At 47.8% G+C, this 8,873-nt stretch overlaps 1 non-coding gene across 1 annotated transcript; it reads right to left on the reverse strand.

The window, feature by feature from the left end:
• Positions 1-7,881: 7,881 nt before the first annotated feature.
• LOC121457215 lies at positions 7,882-8,006 on the reverse strand. The gene has a single exon (XR_005975713.1). It is a non-coding gene; the product is annotated as a U6atac minor spliceosomal RNA (small nuclear RNA).
• Between the last annotated feature and the right edge of the window lie 867 nt (positions 8,007-8,873).

The following is an 8,873-nucleotide window of genomic DNA, read 5'->3' on the forward strand; positions in this document are numbered from 1 at the left end:
TGGAGTTCAGCCCCAGAAGTCACAAAGGGGATCAGAGGTGACATTTTCCTGTCTTATCCTATCCTCACTCTGTTGACTGAGGTTTCTGTTTCGCCTGGTCCCACAGCCGATCAGTCCCAAAGAAACACATAGAGGTCTATGTTAATCATAAACTGGTTGGCCTATAAGTTCAGGCTTCTTATTAACTCTTACAACTTACATTAGCCCATAATTCTTGTCTGTGTTAGTCACGTGGCTTGGTACCTTTTATCAGTGCGGCATTCTCATCTTGCTTCCTCTGCCTCTGAGCCTTTCCTCTTCCTAGAATTTTCCTCTTCTGGTCACCCCGCCTATACTTCCTGCCTGGCTACTGGCCAATAAGTATCTTATTAAACCAGTACAACGTACAAAACTTTACAGGGAATAAGACCATTGTCCCACATCAGCCCTCACAAGAACTTCGCTTAGTTGACATCATCTGATGGCTTCAAGTGAAGAACTGTTTGCCAGGAACACAGTCTCAGGGTCCATGTCATTGCAGGTGGGACTTGGCAACTGGACGTATTCATGCCTGGTGCTTGTTTGCAATTCCAGTCTTTTGAAGGTCCCAATTCTGATTCAAGATGGCATTGGTCCCATCCAACCTGGGAAGCCATCACGCGCGCGCGCACACACACACACACACACACACACACACACACACACGCACACATGTGCACGCACACACAACGCACACATGTGCATGCATACACACGCACACATGTGCATGCACACACACTCACACGCACACATGTGCACACACACACACACACACAGAACACACGTGGCATGCTTGGACTTTTCCTCTGAGCACTAGATCCTTCCAGTGCCAAGTCAGGAAATCCTGGCATCACCCAGCTCATAACAGTCTTCAGTAGGCTGGTGTCCAGCATTGCTTTCTCTGACAGCCAGCATCTGGACTCTCCCTCCCTGGACTTGCCAGGTTTTATAGCTGGAGGTGCCATGTTGAACTTCACCTTGATCCACTGGTCTGAGTGGTGGCATCATTCTACTTGGCGGAGGGGGCATTTGGAGTTCTGCTTTCCCCCTTCTACCTCATCCTTGAAGGCAAGTCCCCACACTTGCTTCCATGCCCTGAGTCTGCGCAGCTCCTGGCCTAATTTTGTCTGTTCCATTCCTTCTTCTGTTTTCATAAGTGAGAGACTATGATGAACAAGGGATCTCACCTTCCCTCTCACCACCAATAAAAATATCATCTGAGGATGAGCCTCAGGGGTTGAGTTTCCTCGCAGTATCAGAGCTGGTGACCCCTCTGTCAGTGCTTCTTCAGGACAGAGGTCACTGAAATATCTCCTCCTGGGGAGAGCCATGGGCACCCTTGAAAGACTCATGTCCATGCTGCTGCCTGCTCCAAAGACTCTTAGAAAGTTACTAGTGTGACACCATGCTGTGCAGAGAGGAATATGGAAGCCCAGCAACAGGGGTCAAGGTTAAGGTGGCAGCAGGAAGTCCAGCAGGACAGCCTGGGGCATTTACTGGCTTCTGGTCTGTCATTGTCACTTCTGTCAACTCTCCTGCGAGCTAGTTTGTTTCTCTCTGTCCCCCTCCCTTCCTCCCTCCCTCCTCCTTCCCCTTTCTCTTTCTTTTAAACCTCTCTCTTTTAAACATTTTATTTAGGCTGTGAATGTTGTCCTTGTTTTGTTCTTGCAGTATTGGGGATGAAATCCAGGCCCTTGTGCACACTAGGTGACCGTTCCACTGTTGGTAGCAATAGCCTTGCCATCTTCTCTCTCTAGCAGCCCTTGCCCCACCCCTGCCATGGTCTCATTAGAGAACTTTCTCCTATTGTTATTGTTGTTGTTGTTATTTGTGTATGCCTGTGATACTATGTGTGGAGGTCAGAGGACAACTCGTGGGAGTTAGTTCTCTCCTTCTACCATGTGGGGCCTGGGGAATTGAACTCAGGTTGTCAGGCTTGGTGTCAGGGGCCTTTTCATACTGAGCCATCTCGCTGGCCTGAACTTTCTCTTTCTTTTTAAAAATTATTTGCTTATAATTATGTGTCGTCTATGTGGGGGTATGTGCACATGAGTGCAGGTACCCTTGAAAGTCAGAGGCATCAGATCTCCTGGAGTTGGAGTTACAGGCAATTGTGAGCTTCTTGACATGGGTTCTGGGGACCAAACTTGGGTCCTCAGGAAGAGCAGTATATGATCCTGACTGCTGAGCCATCTCTCAAGCTCCCCTTTTAAACTTTATTCTGCCTTAATTTCTTCTTCTCTTAAAACCATTGCCCCTATTCTCCCCTTTCCTTTCATTTATTTTTCTTTTTTAAAATTATTTTTATTTTATGTGTATAGATGGTGTGGGAGATCCTTTTGTCTATGTGTTGCTTTTGTTGGTTAATGAATAAAGAAACTGGCTTGGCTTGTGATAGGGCAGAGTAGAGCTAGGCAGGGAAAACTAAACTGAATGCTGGGAGAAAGAAGGCAGAATCAGTGAGAAGCTATGTAGCTCCGCCGGAGACAGATGCTGGAACTTTACCTGGTATGCCACAGCCTCATAGCGATACATAGATTAATGGATATGGGTTAATTTAAGTTATGAGTTAGCCAGAAATAGGCTTAAGTTATTGGCCAAACAGTATTGCATATATTACGGTTTCTGTGTGATTATTTCAGGGCTGAGCAGCCAGGACTCTTACAACATATAGATGCTTGCCTATGTATATGTCTATGTACCATATCTGTGCATTTATGCCTGTGTATAAGTCTGTGTGCCATATTTGTGCCTGGTACTCAGAGAGGCCGGAAGAAGGCATTGGGTCACCTGGAACTGGAGTTACAGATGGTTGTCAGTTGCCTCATGGGTGCTGGGAACTGAACTCATATCCTCTATAAGAGAAATGCCAAACCGTCTCTCCAGACCCTTCCTCTCATTTCTTACGAGCCTCTGGGTTGTAACCTCCCAGGACAGGTTGCTTGGCAGTCAGCTCCCCAGTTACTAGCCTCCCTTGGGAAGGGAAGGGAGACACAGCTTCTACCTTGCTGGAGTTACGACCCCAGACCTGTCAGCTCTTTCTGGTGTAACTGAAGAAACGTGCAGACTCTGTCCAGTCTCAAGGGAGGGAAGGCAGAGGTTTGGGTAATTGAGATACACAACCCTTGGTGGTGGAAAGAGCCTGCTAGCACCCTCTTGCGGCAGATGTCTGTAAACATATTTTCTGCATCTGCTCAGCCAGTTTGTGAGCTGTTTCTCTTCACAGATGTGTTCATGTTCGTTAGGGAGAAAAATGGTGTGGACTTAAATGTCTCACCATCCTCAGGAGGATGCAGGTACCAGGATCAGACAGCCAGGAGCTTTGCTTACTGTGCCTTGATCTGTGTTAAGCTGGGTGCTGAGCTGTAGGGTTGGAGGTGTCCTTCACCATGGGTCATCATAGGCCAGCTTGCAGACAGCCTGAGGCGGAGGTTGAGACGTGGCCATGCCTCTTTTCTGACCGTCTATGTTGAGTGTATCCTCTCCCCATTTTTTTCTGTCACCAAAGAAGAAAGAGTTGTCTTGGTGATGTTGCAGGGCCCTCTTCATGATGAAGTGGGCAAACTTGGGGCTCAGGAGAGCCAGGTGTCTAGGTCTGTTCCAAGTTTACATTTCTGGTAGCCAGTATGGCTGATATGTAAGTTCTATGCTCTACACCCGAGGCAGCCATGCAGGAGGACCTTCTGCAAGGGGGAAAGTGAGCTTTCTTGGTCTAGGCAGACCTTCGGCTAATTGCCTGTGACCCTCCCACAGGAGGAAGACAATCTGCTGCACTCAGTTGGCTGATTCAAACTCCAAACCATCCCACATGCCCTCACATGCATGCCAGGGATAATGGCCACCAAACTCCTGGGCGCCTGAAGGCTCACTTAACTTGATAAAAGAATGTCACCTGTCAGTTCTGGAGAGCAGATGCTACATATCAAGGTGTCAGTGGGTGGTTCCTTCTGAGGCTTGTCTGTCCCGGGCCTGACTCCAGACAGCCATTGTTTGCTTCCTCTCCCCAGTTGCCTTGGGTTGTAGAGCTATCTCTGTTCTCCACATTTCCCTTTTATGGCATTCTCCGGCCCTCACTCGGGAGGGCATTATTGTCACCAGACAAGGCATTGCTTTTTATTCTGCCTGGTACAGGATGGGAGAGGTAAGATTGGACATGGGGACAGTCTATGGGCTGTTTGGTGAGGATTGGGGGAACCTATATAGATCAGGATATCTTAGGAAAAAAGCCAAGGGAAGGAGGGGGGATCAGGCATATCCAAGAATCTTGAAAGCTAGTGAGGCATCTCTAAGGAGCACCCACAGGAAGGGGGCAGGATCAAATTTCTAGAAAGATCTTCCTGTGGCAAGTTGGAGGTTGTATTGAAACGGAGGCCAGCTTGGAAAGTCCTGCAGTAGTTTAGGCAAGAAACAGAGTTGGGGGAGAGGAGGGGCCTTGTGAAAGAGACCGGTGCCGTGGGTGCAGCTAAGACGGTAGAGAGGCTAGGAAAGAGCTATTGTGGTTGTGGATACCGTACCCTGAAGAATTCCAGCCTCTCTACCCTTAACCTCTTTGCATCAACCTTAGTTATGTGCAGTGCTTGCCAGTTCCCAGTAGATGGCAGGAGAGAGATTGAAGAAGGCACCTTGGTCTAACTTGCACAGTTCCCATACTGGCTGGGTCAGAACCCGCTCAGTTGGCCCATGGATTTTAGTTTTGAAGGGCAGGGCTTGAAGACATCCAGCTTTGACTCTAGACAGCACCAAGGGGCTGATCCCAAACTGGTTGTGACAGCTAACTGATGCTGGGACCCTGTGCCTTTCTCTCCAGCCAGTCATCGTGGGACTGGGGTTAGGGGTTCCTGGCTAAGGTAGAACGAGGGCAGGGTCCTCTGGGCTGGTCACTCTAACTATTTGGAGGGATTTTAGTTCTTGGTGTTTTAGACAGACACATGCTGTCAAGGCTTCCTGGGGTTCTGTCTTGAAGACGAAGCTGAGTCTAACCTCTCAACAGGAGCACAGGCTTCCTGCTTCTCTGTCATGTGTCTCTCTGAGTCAACCTCATATCCCATTACGTAGCAGAGGCTGGCTTTGAACTCCTGAGCCTCCAGGTGTCCATCACAGCTCCTAGTCCTGTACTCTAATGGAATGCCTGAGCCTGAAGAGTCTGGCCCAGTAACCCACGTGCTGACTGCCCCTGCCTGCCTCTTAATCAACCCTCTGCTCTTTCCGAAGTGGCTCAGCCATGCGCACATTTTGTGCCTCTCCCTGGCTTCCAGTTCATTTCTTCAACCTGTGCCCTAGTGGAGAAGCCAAGATCAGCTTGCTTTCCAGGCAGGGGAGGGCAGTCCCTTGCGTGCACCTGCAAGGTCCTATGCGTGCAGCTAGAGCTGGGGTGGGGTTTCACCGCTGCCGTAACAGGGCACCAACACTCTCTTGGTTTTACTAATGAGCTGTCTTGAGTTCAGAAGTCTGCAAGGGGTTTTGTGGGCAGCTGCCGAAGGCTGGGCAGCACCTCGTTCCCTCGGAGGCTCATAGGGAAACTTCCTGACTTCTATAGGTCACCCAAATCCCTTGGCTCAAGGTCACCTCCAACCTTGGTTTTTGTTATCACCCATCTTTCTCTTCTCTCCGTGTCCCTCTCTTGGAGGGACACTTAGCACAACTCTGGTCTATCTGGAAAATAGAGGGACAAATCCTCCATCTTAAGATTCCTGACTTCGTGGCAACAGCAAGTCTCTTTGCCTCAAGCTGCGGTGCACACATGTAGTCTGGGAAACATCTCTCCCCTCCTTCCTGGGGTGTCAACGGCCCCGGCTGTTGTTAGTCTCAGGGTGCTCATCTGTTTCCTGTGACCTCTTGCATCCCGCCCTCACCACTCTAGCATATCTTCTTTCTGATTTTTAGTTTTTAATTTTTTGAGTTAGCATGGGTTTCCTTATGCCACATTCACACATGTGTCCCACGCCCCCCATTCTCTTCCTTCCTCTAGACAGTGCCCTGTTCTTTCACGCCCCATGTGTTCTAGTTCCTTTTCTTACGATCTCTTTCTTCCCTCTCATGGCTCCCTTTCTACTTTCATGTCAATCGTAAATATGCACATTTAAATTCAAGTTCTGCGTGTGAGGGAGAGTGTGTGCTGTTCTGTCTTTCTAAGTCAGTCTTATTTTGCTTAATATAACAATTTATGGATTCATCTACTTTCCTGAAAATGTCATGATTTAATAAGATCTATCTATCTATCTATCTATCTATCTATCTATCTATCTATCTAATCTGTCTATCATCTATCGATCATCATCTGTGTGTCTATCTATCTTATGCACTGTCTTTATTCATATCTTGATGAACGTATAGGCTGGCTCTGTTTTCTAGTTATTATGAACAGTGCAGCAATAACTATGGATAGGCAAGCATCTCTGTAATGTGTTGACTTAGAGTCCTTTGGAATATGGCCAGGAGTGGCATAGCTGAGTCTTACGAAAGTTCTCTTTCTAGATTGTTTTTATGGACTTTGATGCTGATTTCTGTAGTGTGGGCACAGGCTTAAACTCCCGCCAACAGTGAGTAAGGGCTCCCCTTTCTCCATATCTTTTCTTGCTTTGGTTGTCATTGTTTTCTTGTTGACAGTCATCCATCCTGTCTGGGGCAAGGAGGATTCTCAAGGCAATTTTAGTTATTATTTTCCTAACGGCCGAGGACGCGAAACACATTTTCAGTAGTTATGGGTCTCTCAGTTCTCCTTTTTGGGGAAGATGTATCCTTTTCGTCAGCTTGTTTGCTAATGGGATGATCCTGAGATTAACTTTTTGCTGAGCCCTGTCCCCGACATTCCTCAAATTGCCCGCAGAGGGCACTGTTGCTTGTTGGAGTTTTGGACCTCCAAGAAGCCTGGATTATCACTGCTCAGTTGATTTAATCTTTTAAGCATTTATTATTTTTTTTACAATGTATCTCCCACTTTATGGTTAGAGAATTTGAGGGTAACATGTCCAGAGCTAGGTTTTACAGCAGATGGGTTCTCTGGCTCCAGACCTGGCTGCCATTACTGGTGTTCCCGTCTCTCACAGCTAGACCTGTGGGATTTCCCCTCCCAAACATTTCCCCTCTGTGTGGTGACCTAAAAAACAAACAAAACAAAACAAAACAAACAAACAAAACGACAAAGCTCTAAGTAACAGTTCCTCTTTTGTTTCCCTGGCTGTCCCTTTCCTCTGACACAGGGTCACTGTTGCCAGTCTGTGTTATATTGGCTGGTGAGAATGACAGGCAGAGGTCCCCTCAGAGACCCTCTCAGAGATTTGTGTCCTGTCTCCACATCTGGGGCCAGGATAGGATGGAGGCTAAGACCAAGGGACAGTCAAACAAAGCGGGGTTCCTAACCAGGTCTGAACATTTCCTAGCTGCATGGCTGTTCACATACACAACCACACACACATACACAACCACACACACACACACACACACACACACACACACACACACAGTTTTAAGTCTAGATTTTGCAGATGAAAGGACATGACAGGTGATGTTTGTCTGACTTCTTTTGCTTAAATAATGACCTCTAGTTCCATCCATTTTCTTGAAAATGTCATGATTTCATTTTTCTTAGAGGCTGAATAAAATCCCACCGTGCACACAGGCCACCTTATCTCTACCCAGTCATCTGCCGGGGCACATCTGTGTGGGTTCCATGTTTTGAATGAGCAGCACTGAACACGAATGGTGTGCTGTGTCGTATGTGTTTACCCAGTGGCATAGCTGGGCCATACCGTAGTTCTATTTTTTTCCTTTTTAAAAACATGTATTTATTTAAGGTGGGAGAGGGGATTTGCCACAGCACATGGGGAGGTCAGGACAACTTGCAGGAGTTGCTTCCCGCCTTCCAAAAGACAATGGTTACCTGCTGCAGAGCAGTTGGCAATGCCTTAACCATATGCATATTACTAGGCCAAGGGCGTCTTCCATCCTTGTCAAGGGGCGTGCTGATCTTCTCTCCTTTCAAACAACACACATTTTTAGTCCCCCTGAAACTTCCATATTGACTTCCATAATGGTTACACAAATTTACATTACAATCAGCTGTGTGATTTTACATAATTTGTTTAGCGTCTCTGAGCTTCTGTTTCTTCATCTGTACATTGGGGTCCATAATCTTTGAGATCTCACTGAGGTACCTTGATAGACCAACCATTGTGGTACACAGCATCTGCTTCTGTTAAAGTGACTTTTATGCACAATACCTGGGCTCACCTGTGAGCTCACCCCGCCACCCCTAGCATCGCTAGTCTTCTGTCTTCTCAGGTTCTCTAGACTCAGGTGAGAGTAAATATTGCAGCTTCCCTGCTCTGCCAGCTCCAGAGAGAGGGGTATCTGGCATCATGGCCTCGGACGCTGCTGCCGACTGTCACATGGTGGCCTCGGAAGCCGCTGCCGCCTCCTCTGTCAGTGTGCAGCTTTTCATTATTGTCCCTTTTCTGGGATGAATATTCCCAGGGGCCGCCTCTGAGTCTTCAGCTCTTGCGCAGCTTCTTTTAAGGATTTGCTTTGGGGAATTTAAAGCGTGCCAAGCGACATGGACTCCTAGCTTGGTTTTCATCCCGTTAGTAACTTCACATCTGTCTCCGAGGAAAGCCACTGTTTCGGGAGAGCTTCTGGGAAGTCCTAGCTCTGGCTGACCCTTCCTGACTTCACACGAGCTCCCTGGCTGCTGGCCTGGGATGTGCAAATGGCCCAAGTTCAGAGGGAAGATCATGAAAGACATCTTTTTGCCCTGCAGCAGTAGGAGGCTGGGTGGAGGAGGGTGGTGGCAGCTGCGGGGGCTTTCCCTTATATCCATTGAAGCTGCAGCGGTCCCTACAGTTGCTTCTTCCATCCCA

This window comes from Microtus oregoni, unplaced genomic scaffold, assembly GCF_018167655.1.
Source record: "Microtus oregoni isolate MIOR12 unplaced genomic scaffold, Mior012 000015F_ref0000493, whole genome shotgun sequence".
Classification (NCBI taxonomy): domain Eukaryota; kingdom Metazoa; phylum Chordata; class Mammalia; order Rodentia; family Cricetidae; genus Microtus; species Microtus oregoni.